Genomic DNA, 22,001 nt, shown 5'->3' on the forward strand with positions numbered 1-22,001 from the left:
ACAGAGTTGAAGTGTCAAAAATGCTGGAAAATTTAGATTCTTCTCTTCGACATGTATTACACCTTCAGCAGGAAATGCTTGCAGGAAAGCCTGGAGTAACATTATGTGCAAAAATCACCTAGGATCACTGTGCTTTTCTTTCTCCATATTTAACAGGTGAATCCTTTGGCAGTGAAATGAGGAGAGATAAGGGGAATGCCCCAGGGGTCTGTACTTGGCATATCACCATTTTGGCAGGCAAAGTTACGAAGAAGTGGGGAAAAATATATATTTTATATTGTCTATTTACAGTACCATTGCACTGACAAAAATCTATTTAAAGGAGCGCTTGCCATGCCTCAGGGCAGCAGAGATCAGCACAACGTGTGTTCATCTATTGGCGTAAATATATTATAGTTAGCAGACAGCCATATCTAGGGCAACAGTCATATGCTTCCAGTTGTTATTCTAACCATTTCTTTGTTGTGAATGCTTCAGTGTTAACAGCATAGGTTCAGGTCAAGTGTGTAAGAGATTTGTGAGCCAAGGTGATAATGTGCTTTTACAGGTAAAGGTGAAGAACTGAATTCTAGGGTTGGATCAGAGTGCTTTGAAAGCACTGCCTTGGAGTTTAATACCATTTGATGTAAACAGCTATGGTTTCACACTGCACCTCTCCTGCTGCAGCCTTGATGACTCTATGAAAAACACATACTCACAAAAACACAGTGTGAATTAAACATTCATGTAATTTTACTTCACTTTTTGTGACTGTTGGTGACCATTACTAGTGACTGACTAACTGTGAATTACATTTGCGTAAACCTGTAGTGTAGTAGTCAACAAATTGTCACAATAGTCAATGCAATGGCCATATGTTACACATTACTAGTAGATTAAATTTTTAAATTGATAAATTATTTTATTAAATTATATTTAAAGTATATTAAAATAGAAAAGCATTATTTTAAATTGCAATAATATTTCACAATATTACTTTTTTCCTGTATTGTTGATCAAATAAATGAAGACTTGATAAGCATAAGACTTTAAAAGACAAACATTACAAATCTTACTGATCCCAAACTTTGGAACGGCAGTGTAATGTTTGCAACTGAAACACCCTCAAAATGCTAAAAACCTAAAATAAATAATTTTTAAATAATGTATTTGAAATCAACATGAAATCATAGTTGACCCTATTTGCTTTCTAACACTTCATATTTTTCCCTATCAAAAAAGTTTCACCCCTATGCAGAAATTAAAAGCATTTTCAGGACTTCATTTTTGTTAAATAAAGTAAGTTCTACTTACATTTTATGAAGATTGAAGTCACATAAGTAGTAATTAAATCATGTACATGGTTTTAATGTACATGGTGCTGGTCACCCTCATATGACGGCCAACATTTTGACATCACACGACCAACCAAGTACTAATTTTAACATTTTATCCTGTTATTTGCCAATTAGATCATGGAATAAATGAATCATGACATACATTTCCACAATGCCATTGGTAACTAAAGACATTTGTGTTGCGTTACAGCCTGTCACACTTTAAGATCCAATCAGTTCCCAGTTCTCCTTTGATAATGTTTCACTTGTAAATACATCACACTACAAAATGTGAAATAAACCGCAAATGCTTTTTCATGTCTTCAAATGTGTGACGTCATGCAAATAAGGAATGAACTGTTTGGATATATTTGCACATACTCACTTCAATCAGGGAAAAATAACCACTTTCATCTTCTGTGCAGGAAATTAAAGCGTTTCTATGCATTATAATTACAAAAAATGAAAAGCTGAAATAAAATATATTCCTCTAAGCTCTCCACCTTAAATTGGTGTGATTAGATTTTATCAGCGCCCTGCAACATGATACACAGAATTACAATGATCGTAATATTTCCTGTATGCCCTTTTAATTGCAAATTTCATTTATGTCACAGACATTTTAGGCAAGTGTACGTGCCCCTCAAAAGAAGCCAAAAAAGATAAAAAACAAAGAAATGGAAGCGAAGTGTGAGAGGCAGTGTTGCAGCTGCAGTGTTGTAGCTACAGGGAAGCTGCAAGCATGAGGGGTCTCATACATCACATCTCATCCATCGGCTCCCAGAGGACTGGACACAACCCTCATGCTCCAGCAAAGCTGGATAGTGGATACCATATGAGTGTGAGAAATACAGCACTTGTATTATAACAACACCACATTGATGTGCACTGAGGGTGTGTGGACTGTTTGTAGCCTGTTCGCTGCAGATTTGTAGGCATCACTGTCTCTGAACCTCATATTGCTGACTCTACTATTGAATATGAATTTGAAATTGAAAAAGAATATCCAGTGCTGCGTAGATTACATACAAATTGTAATCTGTTACTAATTACAAATTACATGATGAGAAGTATAGTCAGTGATGTAATTTGGTCACAATGTACTTACTAATTTCATGTAATGAATTCTGACTACTTTTGGATTATTCTTAGATTACTTTGTTTATAGATTTAAATAGGATTATTGCTATAAAAAGCAAAGAATAATAAAATATATTCATTGTTATCATGAATTGCATTAATCATTACATTACTCCAGGTGAACGAACAAACTTCAGAGGGTTTATGAGTTAATGAAATAATAGTAATGAATAAAATCATAAAAATGTAAAATTAAAATTTCCCCAAATTCAGAAGCATGGATCGCAAATTAATTCACATCATGTTTATATGGCCATTCTACAATGCGAATATTCTAAGCTGATATGACGCACAGTAATTTTTATTTATTTATTTAGAAAGGAAACATTTAAAAGATGAAGAATTAGGGAGAATCAATAAATTATGAGTAATTTACTGCCATTGTGTGAATAATTTGTAATCAGGTAATCCATAAAAAAGAAACTGGAATCTGATTTTGACCATTTTAAAGTGCAATCTAATTACAAGTACTACATTTTTGGAATCTGATTACATAATCCAAATTACATGTAATCAGTTACTGCCCAGCGTATAATAAAACTAAATGCCCAGAGTATAATAAAATTGTCTGTACAAGTCATTTTCAACACATAAAATTTCGTCTAGTAGAATCATGTATATTTTAAAGATAAAGCTGAAATTGGTAAAATTATTATGTTGAATGAAAGTTACGGACAAAAAAAAACATGTAGCAATGACTCACTGATTATATATATATATAAAATATTACATTAGAATATTATATAAATGTGTGATATTATGAATTTATTGGTATTGGCATTGTGTTGTACACAGTGACACATTTACAAGTGTTATTATGCTTTAAAATATTATTTTTATTCTAATTCTATTATATTAACATTTTTACATAAATCTGCCCTATATACAGTGAGATAACCCATGGCCCGAAAGAGGCCACACCTATGTAATGTCTCATTTTAATAGGTTAATGGTAAACGTGTAATTTATGCGTGCGTGTGTGGGTGTGTGTGTGTGTACACCAACATATCTGTGTGTATGAGGGGACATGCAGTGGTGCCCAGAGCCTGCGGTGTAAGTCCTGACTCTTTTGTTAATATTGCTGTACATAAAACTGCCTTATCTCTGGGCCCCAGGCAAGCCACCCTGAGGACTGCGCGTGTCTGTGTGTGTGTTAAGAGGACACAGTGGAAGGAAGAAACTGTCTGAGTAGAGTTGTTCAGACAGCAGGACAGTATGTCAGTGTTAGAGTAATTATTGTAATGTACTCCAATTACTTCCCTTTTAGTCTCATTCACTGTCTGCAGTTTAAACTGATACTGACTACACCAATAGACGATGCAACAGCACATGATTCACCACTGCAATCTTATCCAAGACTTACAAATCAAATCAGAAACCTTCACTACTGAACCACATACTGTAGATACTTCATAATCATGTCTCTCCAATGGTGGAAATGGCCCGGATTCACTAGCAGGACCCTAGTTGGAGAGTCAGGGGGTATTTAAAGATTCTTTTTGCATCATTCTTGGGCACTTTAAATTACCAGAAGAGAAACACATCAGAAATGTATAAAGTGTTGCATTTTTATCCATCTTGTGTGTCCTTTAAATGTCATATTTTATGTGTCATGACAGAACATTTAAAAAGTTAATGAACAACATTCATCAATTATCTGTGGCACAAAATAAAAACTTTTCAGAAAGAAATGTAATAATCCAAGACATACATACATACATACATACATACATACATACATACATACATACATACATATATATATATTCATTCATATTGCAACTGCATTCACAAAGGTCAACATTGAGCAACCACAGACATGAAATGTTTATGCACATGTGTACAATTTTCTGGCCATTGAACGGAAACATAATTTAAGAATATCTATGGAATGGAATTAAACATAGTAAAATCAGAATACAGCCCTCATGCCTATCTATCAAGATATATGCCATAATTAACTCCGAATACAGGTAAGGCTGTCCAAGACCAGTTTTATTCAATTGATTGTACTGCTGGATGTTGATTATTCAGTCAATGAAATATTGAAAATACATCTTTCCAAACCATTTCCAGAGGATGAGAGACTTTGGAATACATGAGTTGTGAGAATTATATCTAACAAAGACCCTTAAGACTGTACTACCAAATGATTAGTCTGTATTTGTATGGAGGAGAGTCTTGTTTTCAGTGGCGTCAAATGAAATATGGTGTGTCTACACTGACTAAAGTATCTTAGTAGATGGAAGCATAATTAGATGTTACAATATATAGAAACAGAAAAGGAGGACAATGTGGAGAACTTTGAACGATTAGCGTCCCAATTAGGTCTGCAGAGTTCGAGGGAACAGCTTCTGTGTGGACCTCCAATGAGTCATAATGAATTCAATCATGAAAAATATATATATATATATATCCTGCAGTGGTACAATTACCAACTGGATGGCTTGGCATAGAGTAACACCATGGTAATCACCGGAAAAAACGAAGTGACACTAGCAACACCTACCACAGGCTTTCTAATAAATATGCCCTTTCGACAAGTACTACAGCAGAATACAAAAAACTGTATGACCTTTCAGTCTTTGATAATTGGCTAATAAAGAGACCAGCTCAGAGACATATATAAATATCCAACCATCTCGGCTTAATGACAACCATCTACAGCGCACGGCAGAGAGCATTTATCACACAGGTGTTTCTAACACGCCAATAAGGGGGCTGAGTTCAAGAGTGTAATTAGCACAGGCATGTAACTGGAGATCTCAATATATTTGCATTGCATCGTTTTTAGACTACGTGCCAACACTAGGATGAAAAAAGCATTTATAATGTCACCTTTAGCATGCATCCACCCAGTCTGATATAAGCATATACCCACACACACACCACTGCACATCGCACAGTCTAGTATTCATATAAGATATTTAATTTGCGGGATCTATCTGCCGGTACATGTAATGATTTGGAGGCTCAGTCAATGGACAATCCTTGGCACTGCGAAAAGTGTCACGTGCACACGGGAATCAATATCAGTATCAGCCAGTGGCCATCTGACCATGCTATTGTTTGTGTCAACAGAACAGTGCCATGGAATAGAGGATAAATCATATGCACAATTTTATGTCATCTGTGTGACAGCAAAATGAGTTTGAATAGGTGCTAAAATGACTGAAAGTATTTTGTAACAGCACCCAGAAATTTGCACCTTGGATCCTCCTGAGATATTGAAGAAAAAACAATAGTTGTAAAGACATCAGAGGCATAGACCACTTCTTCTAGTGTGAGAGTTTGCGAGAAGGGGGGTTGAGGGCTTAGAAGGCTTCTTTTGAGATTTTATTGATCTGCACAAAAATGCAAGATCAAAAACATGAAAATTAAATGGCTTCAGGGAGCCTAAGAAACCAGTGCATAGAAAATGCTCAGGCAAAAATGGGTTGAAACTGCCTATTGTACTCAGAGCCCCTCTCGCTGTGGTAATGGTAGATGATGTTGAGCAACTACAAGGAGTGGGAAAAGTACATAAGCACTTCTGCATGATAGACAGACTGTAAGAATTGTAAAATGTGGATGGTTTGGGATAAAAATGGTAAACCACTCATTTACCACTCATGTTTTTTTTTTTTTTTTTTCAGATGCATGCATAAAGGCATTTTCATTTGTTTCTCAAGACAGTGTAATGTTGCTAAAACTATTCAAATCTATTTTCTTCATTGAAATAAAAATACTGAAGTATTCAAATAAAATAATAAATATTAAAAATTAAAGACCTACAATAAATATTTGACTAGCCAATATTGCAATTTGATTAAGTGTACAAACCCACTTGGTTAATCCTCCAAAATTTCCCAAATTCCATTACATTCCACATTCCACAATAAATTCCATTTTATGAGTGGAATCTGCGATTTTGTCTGCCTTTTCTGCATCACAGAAATGATAGGGCCCTACCATCAGCTGTATGTATTTTCTGGCAGAATTCACGAAGGTCAACAATGGGCAAATGCAAATGCAAATGCAAATGCAAATGCAAATGCAAATGCAAAAATAAAATAAAATAAATAAAATAAAATAAAATAAAATAAAATAAAATAAAATAAAATAAAATAAAATAAAATAAAATAAAATAAAATAAAATAAAATAAAATATAAAAAAGGTCATTCTAAATATGAATAAATATTATAGTAGTATATAAATAATACTAAAACATATTTTCAAGATGACTGACTTATAGATTGAGAAGTTACTCTGATAGACTAGACAAAGAGCCATCTTTGCAAAGTCACCTTTAAAGTAGAGGTTAACGTGAGTTGTTGTGTATCCTTGGTGTATTAATTCAACAATGTTCTTCTACAGACTTAGGCCCTGTCCTAAATACTGCCCTAAGTTCTTGTGGTCATGACCTAATGCTGCACAAACTGTTGGTTAGAAGTTCGTTGTGGAGCTAGCATTGGCAAAATAGTACATCAAGGGCACATAGTAGCCACAATGGAGTGCTTATGAGCACCCTTCCAAAACCTAAAATGTCAAATGGGACACCCTGGGGTCTTGTGGACTTCAAGGACAAAACGCAAAACCGCAAGTACAGTACACATCAAGTTTCAGCGTTGGGCTAGTGGGGACACTCAAACAAACAGAGCAATGTTTTGATAATGATTACACTTTTTCTGGGAGATCAACCTTTGTTATAGTTGCCTACATATTAAACTGGAAAAATAGCAAGTTACATTTACACACTTTAACCTTTAAGCACAGTAGCTCATTTGTACACCTCACACTGTCAGAATGTAGCAGAGATGAATGGAAATAAAGTTATTGGCAACACAATACTAGATTTGTGTAAGATCAATTTCATGACCAATTAACCAATTATTCAACACAAAGAGTTGTAGTATTCTTTATATACTTCTTTATAGCTATAATGACTCTACTCTCTGGCCAGTTACTTGGTAAGCTAAAGGCCCAATATAGTGTACTTCAAATGAAAACGAAGAACGAACTGATGTGACATCATTTCAAACAAAATCATGCCAAAACGAAGTTTGTTTTTTGAGTTTTGAAATGGCTTACCAAAGCAAACCCTCCGGAAAAGTTCACTCCAGCTGCAAAACACCTTTGTACTACCATTGGTCTGTGACGATAACGTAATAGGAGGTGTGCGCAGAGGCCCCACTTTCTTTTATGTGGAACTCTTTTCTGGCTCATTTCGTCTGTTGAGGTAAGATCTCTGCATGTGAAAACATGAATACACTGGAAAGCCGCTTTATAGTGGAAAATGAAGTTGTGCTTCTGATTAAATGAGACACTGATACTGTAAAGCTGCTTGCTTTTAAGCAATCTATTGAACAAAATGCCATAAATAAATATGATGTGACTTTCTATAAAAAATGCATGCCGTTTTCTCATTTTTGTTGTGTTTATTTTATTACTGAGAGGAAAGTGTACATACTCATCTAAAGTAAAAATTATACTCATTTCTTAACCCCTCCACTTCATTAATTTTCTACGTTTTAATGTTTGTAAGCTTTTTGACTGTTTAATATGTGTTGTCATATTTGTAACACGCTTAGAGAAATAAATATACAATTGCTACAAAACCTACATTTTCCAGTAACTGCCCTCTGGGCTTCCAATGTCCTAACATGTTTATGAATATCAATTGAATGCTTCACTCCACAAACAAAAAGAATACAAATACAAGAATACAGCCCATTAAATTACTTGTAGAGCACAGTTCTTTCCTGTGTTACCATGTTTCCTGTTGAAAAAGGAAATTGGAGGGGAAGAAGCCAGCCTAAGAAGATCTCTCAGCAGTGCCGAACTGGTTTTTTTTTTTTTTTTTTTTAAGGAGTTATGTGGAGGTTTTTACTTAAAAAAATCTTTAAGATAGAGTTTTCATTTGTACATGTATGAGCAACCATGATGTAAAAACAAGAATGACACCTCGACTGTCCACCACGGTTGCCTCTATCAGCCTGTAGGCTCAATTGTGTGTGGAGGAGTCGGGCCCGAATTGGCGCGAAAATTCACAAAATGCGACGTCATGCGCGTTCTCGTCTACTTGGGCTTACAACTGTACGGCACGCCAGCCATTATAGTAAGCAGCGGCAATAGTGTTTTCAGATGGACTCTGTGGATGGAAAGAAGTGACCAGCCTCCGGCAGCACAATTCAGACACCCACGGACACTCCTCGTCGTAAGTAAAAAAAAAAAAAAAAAAAAACCGTATCTAGTGTGGCAAAAAGAGAGAGCGTGCGCACTGAGAACGAGCATGAGACTGGCTGCAGTTCCTCTAACGGCCACTGGTGTCAGTAACGGTTAGAAATTTCAGAACCTACGCAATGCTCCTTTAAGGTTTGTAGCCAGCTATTCTTCCTGACTAACCAGCTAAAATGATGGGGTCATTAAACTCCAATTTTCTGTAAAACAGCACAGTTAGCACTAGCCCTTTACAATTGCATTTTTACTTGTTTCCTTAACCTCTGATTGTACGTGTCCATGGTCCACAAGACCATATGGGTGTCCAATTTGTCATTGTATGATTTAGAAGGGTCCCCCAAGAGTGGACCTATTTGTGGCTTCGATATACAACAGTGAAGTTCCTGCTGGTCACATGCACAGTATATTACAGTGTAAAGTACACTATTATTATTATTAATAATAATAATAGTGGTAATAATGTTAATAGTGGTAAAACACTGGCTCTAGCTAACTTTCATGTCTGTGGTTGCATATCTGAAACTGTATCAGGGAAATTGGAAACTGTATCTGTGATCTGACTGTGATGTACAGTACAGGTCAAAAGTTTGGAAACATTACTATTTTTAATGTTTTTGAATGAATTATTTTTTTATATTTATGTATGTATTTATTTTATAAAAAATACAGAAAAAAATGTAATATTGTGAAATATTATTACAACTTAAAATAGTAGTTTTCTATTTGAATATACTTTAAAAAAATAATTTATTCCTGTGATGCAAAGCCTGAATTTTCAGCATCATTACTCCAGCCTTCAGTGTCACATGTAACATCCAGTCTATCACATGATCATTTTATAAATCATTCTAATATTCTGATTTATTATGAGTGTTGGAAACAGTTCTGCTGTCTAATATATTTGATGATAAAAGGTTAAAAAGAACTGCATTTATTCAAAAATAAAAAAAAAATTCTAATAATATATTTTCTTTACTATCACTTTTTATCAATTTTACACATCCTTGTTGTATATTTTTTTTGATTTTATTTAAAAAAAAAAAAAAGAAAAAAAATTACTGACCCCAAATTACTGACCAGTAGTGTATATTGTTATTGCAAAATATTTATATTTTAAAAACATAGCTTTTTTTTTTTTTTTTTTTTTTTTTTTTTTACTTTTTATTCATCAAAGTATCCTAAAAAAGTATCACATGATCTGAAAAAATATTAAGCAGCAGAACTGTTACCAACTTTGATAATGAATCATCATATTAGAATGATTTCTAAAGGATCATGTGATAATGATCCTAAAAATTCAGCTTTGCATCACAGAAATAAATGATAATTTAAAGTATAATAAATTTAAAAACAATTATTTTAAATTGTAATAATATATCACAATATTACATTTTTTTCTGTATTTTTGATCAAATAAATGCAGGCTTGATGAGCAGAAGAAAGTTCTTTCAAAAACATTAAAAATAGTAATGTTTCCAAACTTTTGACCTGTACTGTATTTGCATGAGGTCAATTTAAAAACCTGTTTCACAACAGTGAAACATATGTTGGTTAGTGTCGTGAGAAGGGTTAAGCTTCTGTCTTGGTCAGACTTAGCCAAGCTGGGAAGAAAATGTCGTAAATGTAGCGCGATAAGATTTCAATTGACTGACAGAATGGTGCTGCATGACCAATTTGCTGTAATGATATAATCCTTGATGGCAAAGATGGCCGTGTTTTATGAGCAAAAGAACTTTGCAAGTAAACCGTACTGTTTTGCCAATACTGCTATTGCAAACATAAAAATTAAGTGGCATCCTCAGGTGACAGCAGTTCTATTGCTTTACACAAGTTTTATTTGAGTAAAGCTCTGAATTAATTTCTCCAAAGACCACATTAGAATACCAAACATCAAGGTCTTGAAAATTGTTGCTTAAGTTAACAAACCCTTAAGCTCACTGAGTAATTTTATGTGTGATACACTGTAAATCAAAAGGCTTTGGTATGATCTAAAGGATAGTTAAGTAAACATGCACCTGACCTTGTGCGCCAAATCGGTGTAAGTTTGGCGGTATGCGAGAGGTGGGACACTCGGCCTTTACTAAAGTATGTAAATTGAGAGGATGATGACTGCAGTTGAAATCTGTCTGATTTAGCACTTCGATTTATCTTCTGAAGAATAAGAGGCACGGGAGAGAACAAGAGACCTTTCTCCTTCGGGTATAATAAATGTCATGTTGCATTTCAAACTGTCGATTAGCAGTTCCTAAATGTTACAGCTAGCATTTAAAAATTCTATATCTTTAGTTCTAACAAAATCATAGAAAACAGTCTACAGGCAAAAGACCTCTTCCGTTAATACTGTTTATGTTTCGTTGTAGTAACTGATGTTCTGTCAAAAGTCTACAACAGGGGTCTCCAAACTGGAGGGCCACTGTCCTGCAGAGTTTAGCTCCAACATGCCTCAACACACCTGCCTGGACATTTCTAGTATGCCTAGTAATGTCCCGTTCCAGACGAGGTTGGAAGTGGGAACAACAGAGTCGAAATGTCCCACTTCAAACTCTGTGAGTTCCAGTCAATCACATGCCATGTTAACATTTTGATCTCATGATGTCACCATGACACAAGAACATTTCATTTATGTCAATTATAGCAAAAACAGAAAAAAAATAAAAAAATAAATAAATGCTGTCGTTCGTTTTAAAAACAGCTGATGAAAATCAAAAATTAAGATATCATTTTATAAACCTAATGTGTAATGTTTTTAAGTTTAACAAGGTAGCTCTACACTATGCTCGTTGGATGCAGTGACATCAAATAATGCGTCTCGCTGAGGTCGGGAGGGTTGATCGATCTGCCCCGAATTCACAAGTTAGATGTCCGACTTCAAACGACGTATATTGCCTTATTTTCAAGTAGAAGGTAGGAAACATCTGTGATGCAGCTTAAGGCATTTGATCAGCTGATTTAGGTGTGACTGATTGGGGTTGGAGCTGAACTCTGCAGAACAGTGGCCCTCCAGGAGCAGGATTGGACACCCTTGCTCTACAGCCTCATTATCTCATTGTGAATAAATCACTGTACTGGATTATAGAAAATCAAAACAAAATTTATAGCTGGGACTTGTTTATATCTGTAATTTGTTGCTTGGATTTTAAAATGTGGATGTGTTGCATATGTGGATGGGCTGCGTTTAAGTGGACTAAATCATTATATTTTCATTTATTATTTTTTGATCAAACATTTAAAAGTCAAACAATTTTAAATTATCTGGTCAAGTTTAATGCTAACACTCAAGATTGATTCATTAATTTCAAAAACCCTCACTGTTTTTGAGCCAAATAAATATCACCCTTATTCATTTCATTATATGAATTGTATATAGTTTAAGTAGAATAAATAATTACTTAGAATTATTATTAAATACACTATACTGTTTGTTTAAATAGCTTCAATATAGTGGTTAACAGCTTGTAAATGTAGCCAGCCACTTGCCTGTTGCTTAATTACTTTCAATCACATGAAGAAAAGTCACTTCCTCAATGCTAACTGTTGCTAAATGTTTCCTCATAAGGCACAAATAACTACAAGCTTGAGGTGAATGCTCGCATAGGTGGTGCATTTAATTAAACAATATTATGGCAGAAGTAAAAAGCAAAGTGATGGCTATAAAGATATGAGAACATGGGGTCAGTCAGTAGTGGCCAATGTCAGCAGGGCGTGGAATGGGGCATTGTGGGCACATTCCTTCATTGATGAGAGCGAGTGTGACGTGGCTAGATGTGGCTGACCAGCAGAGCATAGCAGCGCTGAGGTGACACCCTGTTGAGTCACCCAATCAGACGTGGGGACAGCAATGACACATCCTATAAGAAGCGTGGGGAGAACAGGGCTCACTGAACACAATGAGCTATAGAGCACGAGGCGACGATACACGACCTTCAGGCAATGTAGTTTTTTGAGAGGAAAAAAAAGGACTATTTGTGGGGTCGATTAACGCGTATACGCGTTTTTTGGTGTTTTGTATTGATGTTCTTGTTAAGAACTTAAATTACACTTTCAGTTTTGATCGTACAGATAAGTGCAATACATCAATCGAATCTGTAAAGGGTCTACTTTTTTTTGTATACAGACATAATAACAACAAAACACTTTGTGCACTTATAAAATAAAGATAACAAACAAGGAGTGCTGTCTGCAGCCTTTGTCTGCGCTGATCTTCAGATACAATGCGTCATTAAAATGAACTGTAACTCAGTGAATACTCAACGAAGAGACATGAGAGAGATATCTATAGAAAGCCTGACATGTCTACCTTTAAAACTAAACAAGTGCTGCTGAAAACAAATATTCTGTGATAAAGTAATCCATATGAAAACCACGCGATGTCCGTTTTTCACGTCTCCCTTCATTATCTTATAATGCGACCACGCCCACCGCGCCGAGCGCGCTTTTGAGATTCAAATGTTTTCACTGAAGCGCGCGGCTTTTGAATACGCCCACACAACAGAAAGACAACGCAGCGAGATTGTTCTTTAAGTTTTTATTATTTTACTGTTTGCTTCGCGATGAGAGGAATAAGACATAAATCACCCCAAAAAGATGTCATGTGGTTGAGGATTTGAGATTTGGATTTCCTCAGAAAAAAGAATGAAGCACTTTATTTCAGCAGAGATCATAAACATGAGTAAGTGCTCTTTTTATTTATTTATATACTTGTACTAGATTTCACATAACGTGTAAACATTTTACTAGTTAGACGACTTTTTTTCCAAAGACTTTTTTCCAAACTATAATTCCTGACTAAATGTATAATCAAGTGAAATATTATGAAGTTTCAATAACGATATACACTACTATACCATTCAAAAGCTTGATGTAAATATATAAATGTAACAATAAATGTAACTGTAACAAATGTAACAATCATGCTGTTCTTTCAATTTATCCCCCCTAAAAAACCTGAAAAAAAATATTCTCAGCTCTTTTCAACATTAATAATAACAATAATAATAATAATAATAATAATAATAATAATAATGATAATAATAACAATAAATGTTTTTTTGTAGAAAATAAGATTGTTAAAAGGATTTCTGAAGGATGTGTGTGACTGGAGTAATGATAGCAAAAAATTCAGTTTTGAAAGTCAGCTTTGATTGTTCCTAATAAACTGTTTAACTGCACTCACAAGTGAATATTAAGTTATGTTGTGGGGATAATTAAATATATTCTAAATAAACTACAAACATAAAATTATATAGATTTATTTTGTCCTCACATTCTTTCTTGTAACTCATACCTCTCAGTGACACAGCTGACTGAATGGCTCATTATGCAGCTCATTATGCAGGCCTTTGTCTTCTCAGGTGTGAATTCATGATAGTTGACGCCTACTCGCATATGACTTTTACCAACAAAAAGTGTCTTAGAAAATTCAAATCAATATATTGTTTTTCTGTAAGTGAGTAAACAAGATGATTTTCACATCATTTAGAAAAAAAAAAAAAATTCTAGGCTACAAGCTCCAGTTCTCAAAATTCCTGGGAACCAATTTTCTGTATGTGTTTTATTGCCTTTTTCAAGTGATTTAACATTTTTTAGTTTTTCACTAACCACGCATAACATTTTTTTTCTCAAAAACACAATCATGTACATACATGCTGCTCACATATTATTATAGCCTAGTTTGTGCTGATTACCAGTGAGATTAGACTTTAGCCATTTAGATATTTATAAGAAACTGAAAAAAGCACAAATGTCAGGGCATGACAAAACTTCTCCAGGCCCCAAAAATACCCTTAGACTCCAGAGGATTAAACCTCTCTCGGAGTAATTGTAATATATGTGCTTTCATAACCTTCACCCTCTGCATCATGATAACTCATGGATTGTTTTGTGTCTTGCAGCCGTTCTGTTGTCTCTAATGGCATTCTTGTGTACCTTTAAAAGTTACTGTTCTCTCATATACTACCATTTATCTTGTCATAGATGAATGTGAGCTGTAGCTGAAACATGCGGTCACTGCCCTCTCATTAGGATAATGTTAACATCTCTATCATTTCTGGCATATTCAGACAATGGATGCCAGTTCATGAAGAATATTTATGAATCTCTAAGAGGTAAGATAATAATGACAAAGACATGCAGAAAACATTGTTTTCATCAATCCTCAGCATACTGCCATGATCAAAAGACTATGATAACAGAATTCATTAACCCAATAAAACCTACTGTAATCATTTTTTATATGCAAATTTCTAAGGCCTCAAAAATCATCAACATGATCAAACTTTGCTGCAAAAAACCTGTTGTACACAATCCTCTGCACAGTTGGTCTGAGCGATAGTTTTATACTTTTTTAGCAAGTAAAAGGTCTTTTAGTCTATGTATGCTTTATGTTTAGAATGCATTTCAAGATGAACACTTACTAGACTGAAGCAACTTAGGTTTACCTTGATTATACATCAAAAATATTCTTAAAATGTGAGTTTCAAAAATTATACATCAGGCTTTTGAGGAACATAGTTGTTTGTGGATTGATCATGGATCTTTCAGTCATCATTGAATTTGCATTGCATTATATGTTTTTGCACCACACAATAACTTAAATCTTACTAAAACAATCTTACTAAACCTTACTAAAACATATATTATTGGGAGATATAGAGTAACATTGATATTATATGCATTTTATGAAAGTAGTATGTGTTATACTGTTACAGAGATCTCTGACTGGCCCTTACTTTTTGGGCCATGTAATATCAGCAACTGCGTTAAATATTGCATATTTTTGCTCATTTTGGGCCTCTGAAGAGTTATTTTTTCCCTCCTCAAATATTTTAGCATGTGCCATAAAAGCCTGACGTATGAATTATAGGGAGAAAAATGTTACCAACTTTTTTTCTTTTCCTTTTTTCTAAAGGTTCAGTAACCTGTTCCATTTCAAAAAGATTGATTTTTCTGACTATCTTTCATATGTCAAGCCTTACAGGGTTATATATGTACAGTATGCAAAGGATGAGCTAGGCAATCACTTAAAACATTTTAGGTGGCATGAAGTGTTGATGAAGGTTAAGCATGTTAGTTTTTCCATTACTACGTTCCCTGTTTGCTAAACAAATCCTCATGTGATTTGTGGATGCAATTTTGTTTTCATGGATTGACAAAAAGGTCCAAAAACTAATGCGATCAGAACTTGATTTAGCCTACACACTTTCTGAATGAAAAAGTGCAATCTCACCGCCACACAATGCTTTTGGCTTTGTTAAGGATGTGTTCAGAATGTTGCTATGCAGTGTCTATGCTCTAAAAAAGTCCAATGTGACATGCCAAACTAGTCTGTCTTCGTTTACAATTCAACAGCTCTGTTTTCAGCTTGAAAACATTATATTTAGAAAATTGTTTTGTGACTTCCTGGCTAAGCAAATGATTGAATGTTGCCACAGGCCTTTTGCCTCACAACATCTGATTGTCTGAATTGCTGGAAAACAGATTGTACACATACTAAGTAGTCAATTTAATTTAAAAGACATTTAAATGCTAATAAGATACTCACAACAATCTTGTATTGCTTCAACAGCTCTGAAGTAGCCCCCCTGGCAGACCCAAATATTATAATTTTTTTCTCTCTCTCAGTTGTTAGATGTACAACACACTGTTTTTCATGATCATTCTACAATTAGTAAGCCAGTTATTTTTACTGTGCGATGACTAGCGGGTCAACACTGTAGATCCAAAATGTAAATATTTCTCCATGATGTAATGTCTTTAAGATGCAATCTCTATAAAAAATAACAAAAAAAAAAAAAAAGACAAAAAAAAAAAAAAAAAAAAACAGATGAAAACAGCTGAATGTCCTTAAACTATTAAGGATAGTTTAAAAGGATGATAGTAATAAAAGGAACCGATGGTGGGAAGGAATGGTGCAGTGGGTGGTGACTTCAACTGAGCTTAATTCATCATTTAAAGACTTCCTTTATTATATCTTTAATAGCCTTTTTTTGTTGTTGTTGTTGGTATCCCTCAACTTTTGGCTCCCAGCACAGTGGTTATTCACCTCCCATTGAGTTGACTGGCTCGGAGCTCTCAGCTTCAGACTTTCATCTCCTTTCTTTCTGCCTGAGCTTTATTGCTCTTCAGCTTTTCCTTGGAGAATTAATGCCATCATATTGGACCCACAAATCTCCAATACGAGTGCATACAAAGTATTGAGGTCAGAGAGATTTACTGTTTGTGGAATTTAATATCATGAGCAAAACTGAAAAACTACTGCAGATGAACTTTCATTGAAGATATTAGATTGGCAAAAAGGTATTAAATCATCCCCCCCCCCCCCCCCTCATGAAGAAACAGAAATTATGGGTACAAACTGCTTCTTTACAATATCAATCACGGCTGATGGCCCTTTTTGCCAAAATGCCCCAAGGATGAAAGATAACTCCCCTAGATTTCACTTCCAAACTAAGGACTAAATTCTCTACATATGCCATAAACATAAAGAGGATTAGGGTTCAGAAAATGGATCATGATGCTTGTAGTGACAAGCAACAATGTATTTTGTCCCCTATCTGGACACATCACTGTGATATGCCCACATCTGCTCTATAATTTGAGCAGGGTTTTCTTTTAAAGGCTATAGGATGGCCATTTATATTGATTTATATGTCTGAAAAGGAATTTTTAAAAGTGCGCTCAATACTTTTTTTTTTGTCTCATTAAAATGTTTTACTAAAACAAAAATGAACAGCACTTTTGAAAAATCTGTTTAACTCATAATCAGTAGCCTAATAAGAGCTGTTATATTTTTTCCACATCGTTGTCTCATTGAAACAGTTCATGTTTAAGAACATACTGTATGACCAGGACGAATATTACTTGCTTATTTTTACACAACCAGATTCCTGTTACTGGGATTTTTTGCTTGAATAAATGAATCATGTCTGACCATAAAAAGGGCATAGTGTGATGCTGCATCCACACCACTTAGGTGTCAGTATAACCAAGACAGCTTACGTTAAAAAAATAATTGCCATCCCCTACATTTTTTTTTTTTCAATTTCTTGATCTCCACGCATAGTGGCAATCCAGACAGCCTAACAAAAATACAGTCCAATAAAAAACATACTGCACACACTGCACCGGCGTCTTCTGACCCATAATGACTGTCAGACAAAAAAAAAAAAAAAAAAAAATCAGTCCACCCTGTAGATACAAAGACTAAAGTTCAGACTATGTCAGATAAACTTAATGAACTATACTTGCTAAGGCTATACCACAGCTCTGCCAGCTCCTGTTGGGGTTAATGAGTTTTCGAAGCCTAATTAATTCATGGTGAATTTCTAAATTAAAGTCTGTGAGTTTTCATTAAATTAGAGAGACTCTGTTTATGAAGTGTTTCCTTCGACATGCCTCAAAGTAGCGGCTAATATCACTACCTCCCCTCCCATTTCTCTCTCTGAGGAAAAAAAAGCTAATTTTCCTCTGTCTTCAAGGATTTAAATAATAATTTTACTACACAATAACCGTAACCTTCCTATTCTGTTGAAACGATGAGAAATAAAATAAAACACCACAGGCCAGATGAGAAATATGCCTCATATCCCCTTAGCCCTAATTCGACAAGAACTGGGTCACAAACGCAGACGAGAAATTTATTTGAACAGATGTCAATTATAACCCATTATGATCTTTACTTTGAAAGGCAGAATCCTTCTCACAATCTCCTAAGCCTGGCGACTACACTAGAGATTTAGTTTAGATCCTCTATGATTTGTTTCCTCATCTCTTGGTAAATCAGTTTTTACCTTGTAAGGAGTGTCAATGAGATTTTTTTTTTTTTTTAAAGCTCTGGAGCATGCAGAAATTGAGACAATGAATGACACAGGGAATAAAGCCTGACTTGGTGGATATGCACAGCTATACACAAATAGCAGTGTGTATACAACAAACTATGCAATAACTTATACTTAAGATCTTGCTTATTATTAAGTTATAGCCCTGCTAAAGACCACCCCGTGCATAAATAAATAAGAACGGCCTTACTTGAGGTGTAAACTGCTCCCAGTAAATTGGGACCAAATCAGGTAGATTGTTGACGGGTCCTCTCCCTGGCTTTAATGGCCTCTCTGTAGCCTCAGAAAGATGTTCTTGTCAAGCTGTTTGTCTACCACCATTGTTTCCTGACTTGGGCTGGTACAAATTGATGCTCCCCCATACGGAGAAGGGTTGCTTGGGATGAGCTCGCCCCTCTGGCGATGCCCCTCCTTGGCGTGGGTAGCTCTCCCCCACATTCATCATTGCTATCTGGATCATGGAGGGGTATATTAAAGCTCTACTTGAAGGGATTTCTCCCCACTTAATATCAAGCCCATCGTGTCCCTGAAAAACTTTCTGCGACCCCAGTGGTGCTACATTAACATTAAACCCTGTGGAAGGGAGATCCAGCTGGGCCAAGCCCCAACCGCGCCAGATTCCTTCCCTTGAAGCCTGCAGAAGTTTTGATCTCCCGGTACATCTCCTAAAAGCATGCAATCCTCACACATGGAACTTGTCCTGAATCTTGTAGTCATCCCAGTCCCGTCCTGGCAATATAGAACAGCACCTGAACCAATGGATTACTAGCAAAAACTCTAGCTTGTACAAATAAAGGCCCGGACCTTCCAGTTGACTGTCACCCGTCCTAGGAATGTCCAAAGGACTTTGACGGCTGCGGAGGTCCTTTGGACAATGTCGTGGTCTTGGGTGAAAGGTCCAAGTGAGATGTTGATTGCAGGCAGCTCCTTGGTCTGAAAAACCACAAAGCTTTTTCTGAACGCTGAAGAGGGTGTCCACGTTGGCTGCCAATATGGTGGAACTCGGGGTCTCTTGGAAAGAAGGCCAACTGTGTGTTGGAGAGCTTAAAGTTGGCACGGGAGGTAAACTTCTGGTGGGCTGGAGTAGGTACTACATAACAGGACAACTGAAGAGGGCATCTGAACTGGTAGGGGAAACTTTACCAGCAACTGCAAAGATAAAGAAACAGAAAAAATATGGTTAAATATGCACTACCAACAACTGGTGTAGCCAAGGACTTGAACAACGAGCGACGAGAGGTTTTAAACTCCGTAGAGCAGATTCAGTGAATTCAGGAACTCTCTAGAGTTCATGGAACCCTGCTCCTGCTCAACACTGAACCCTTAAGTGAGCATTTAAGTGGGAACCTCACACAGCTTTACAGGGCAAAACTTGGACCCTTGAGTTTACATTGCTGCAAGTGGCTCTTGATGCTGAAAACAACTACAACAAAATTACAGATAACAATGCGCTGGCTTTATTACAGCTTCATTTTTGCATAAAAAAATCTGTATCTGCCTGGTGGCAGGGAAATATTCCTCCAATTTGCAAGAAGTTTATGCTTGTTCTCCCTTGCAATGCCTTAAGAGATCAGTTGACTCTGACAATAGACCCTGATTAATGGCATTCAAAATTTAGAGGTTTTTCAGATTAGATGGATTTGTATAAATTCAAATAGATACAGCAATAAATCCATATAGTGGAATACACTGGCTTCAATGAAAGGACAAGCTGGTCATCTTAACAGAAATTCTCACTATTTAGAGTGAGGTGAGATAGAATAGCATGCAACGGTTTGTCCGATAACATATTGTACACAGAAGACATCTTGATCTCTTGTGGCTCCTAAGATTAACTACCTAAGCTAAGATGCCCCGATCTATTGTTGAAACGTCATATGCCCGATCATAATCTCCCTGTACTTGGAGAGAAATGGAGACACTTGGAGAGTAACTGTAATATTTATAGCCCTGTGACTAAAATTAAAAAATAGTAGTATAAATCTTTCAAAGCTATAGAAAAAACCCACTTGTATGGTGGAATTACAGTAAGAAAAGGGACTGCCTTTTTTTTTTTTTGAGGGCACAATCTATTCATATGCACTCTATTCAACTACAGAATTTGCCCTCAAAAAATCTGTGTAACAAAAAAACATACTTATCATAATGACAAGTCGAAGTGAACAGAGAATCCATGGCAAATCCTGAACAACAAAATGTCCCATATTCCACAAATTCTTTGCATTTTAAACGGGTACTTCACAACTTGAATCACTTCACAGGTACACAAAAAGAGTTTCATGCAATGCGCTGAAGCCGAACTGTAGAAAATTTGATAGCTGCAGATCAAGTTCAGTTCAAGCTTTGAAAACCTCTCAAGTCTCCAAACTTGAAAGCACATAGTAGTATCCCCTAGTATAATCCACTGTATCCAGAACCTGCCCAAAGATCTGGAGGGAGACTGATCACTTGTGGCTGTTTGGGAGGCTCCGAAAGCACCTCGCTCTGGCCCTGCAGCAATGATCGAGTGATTCCACACTAACATTCGCTTACTCCCATCTATTCTCTGCAGTGTCCTGTTTGAGTGTGACTCCTCCCAGCAGATCCCGTCTCCTCTTTACAGCCCAGAAGCCAAAGCCTAGACACCGCCCTGTTTGTCACCTACACCTCACCTAACCCCAAAACTGTAATAAACTCTTTAGCTCCTCATTCACAGCCCGTGCAACAGCACTGCCTCTCCAGGACACCGACCGGTGGTCAGACTACAAACTACCGCTATTACCTTCAATCTTCTCCACTTGGACGTGTTGAGCATGACTCTGAATTGTGTCTGTGTGAGGAGAGTGTATTGTGTTAGGGTGCTGGTTTGGGGAGTATGCAAGCTTTTCGCCCTTCAGGCAAAGAGGGGGATTTGTAATATATGTGCTTTCATAACCTTCACCCTCTGCATCATGATAACTCATGGATTGTTTTGTGTCTTGCAGCCGTTCTGTTGTCTCTAATGGCATTCTTGTGTACCTTTAAAAGTTATTTTTTTCCATTTATCTTGTCATAGATGAATGTGAGCTGTAGCTGAAACATGCGGTCACTGCCCTCTCATTAGGATAATGTTAACATCTCTATCATTTCTGGCATATTCAGACAATGGATGCCAGTTCATGAAAATAATTTATGAAATCTCTAAGAGGTAAGATAATAATGACAAAGACATGCAGAAAACATTGTTTCATCCTCAGCATACTGCCATGATCAAAAGACTATGATAACAGAATTCATTAACCCAATAAAACCTACTGTATCATTTTTTATATGCAAATTTCTAAGGCCTCAAAATCATCAACATGATCAAACTTTGCTGCAAAACCTGTTGTACACAATCCTCTGCACAGTGTCTGAGCGATAGTTTATACTTTTTTAGCAAGTAAAAGGTCTTTTAGTATATGTATGCTTTATGTTTAGAATGCATTTCAAGATGAACACTTACTAGACTGAAGCAACTTAGGTTTACTT

At 35.9% G+C, this 22,001-nt stretch overlaps 1 protein-coding gene across 3 annotated transcripts in view; it reads right to left on the reverse strand.

Annotated features, from left to right (window-relative positions):
• The window catches only part of LOC122145089 (transmembrane protein 132E), a 307,669-nt gene that overhangs the window by 58,351 nt on the left and 227,317 nt on the right, over nucleotides 1-22,001 (reverse strand). The gene's annotated exons all lie outside the window — the stretch shown is intronic.

This window comes from Cyprinus carpio, chromosome A5 (assembly GCF_018340385.1).
Source record: "Cyprinus carpio isolate SPL01 chromosome A5, ASM1834038v1, whole genome shotgun sequence".
NCBI lineage: Eukaryota > Metazoa > Chordata > Actinopteri > Cypriniformes > Cyprinidae > Cyprinus > Cyprinus carpio.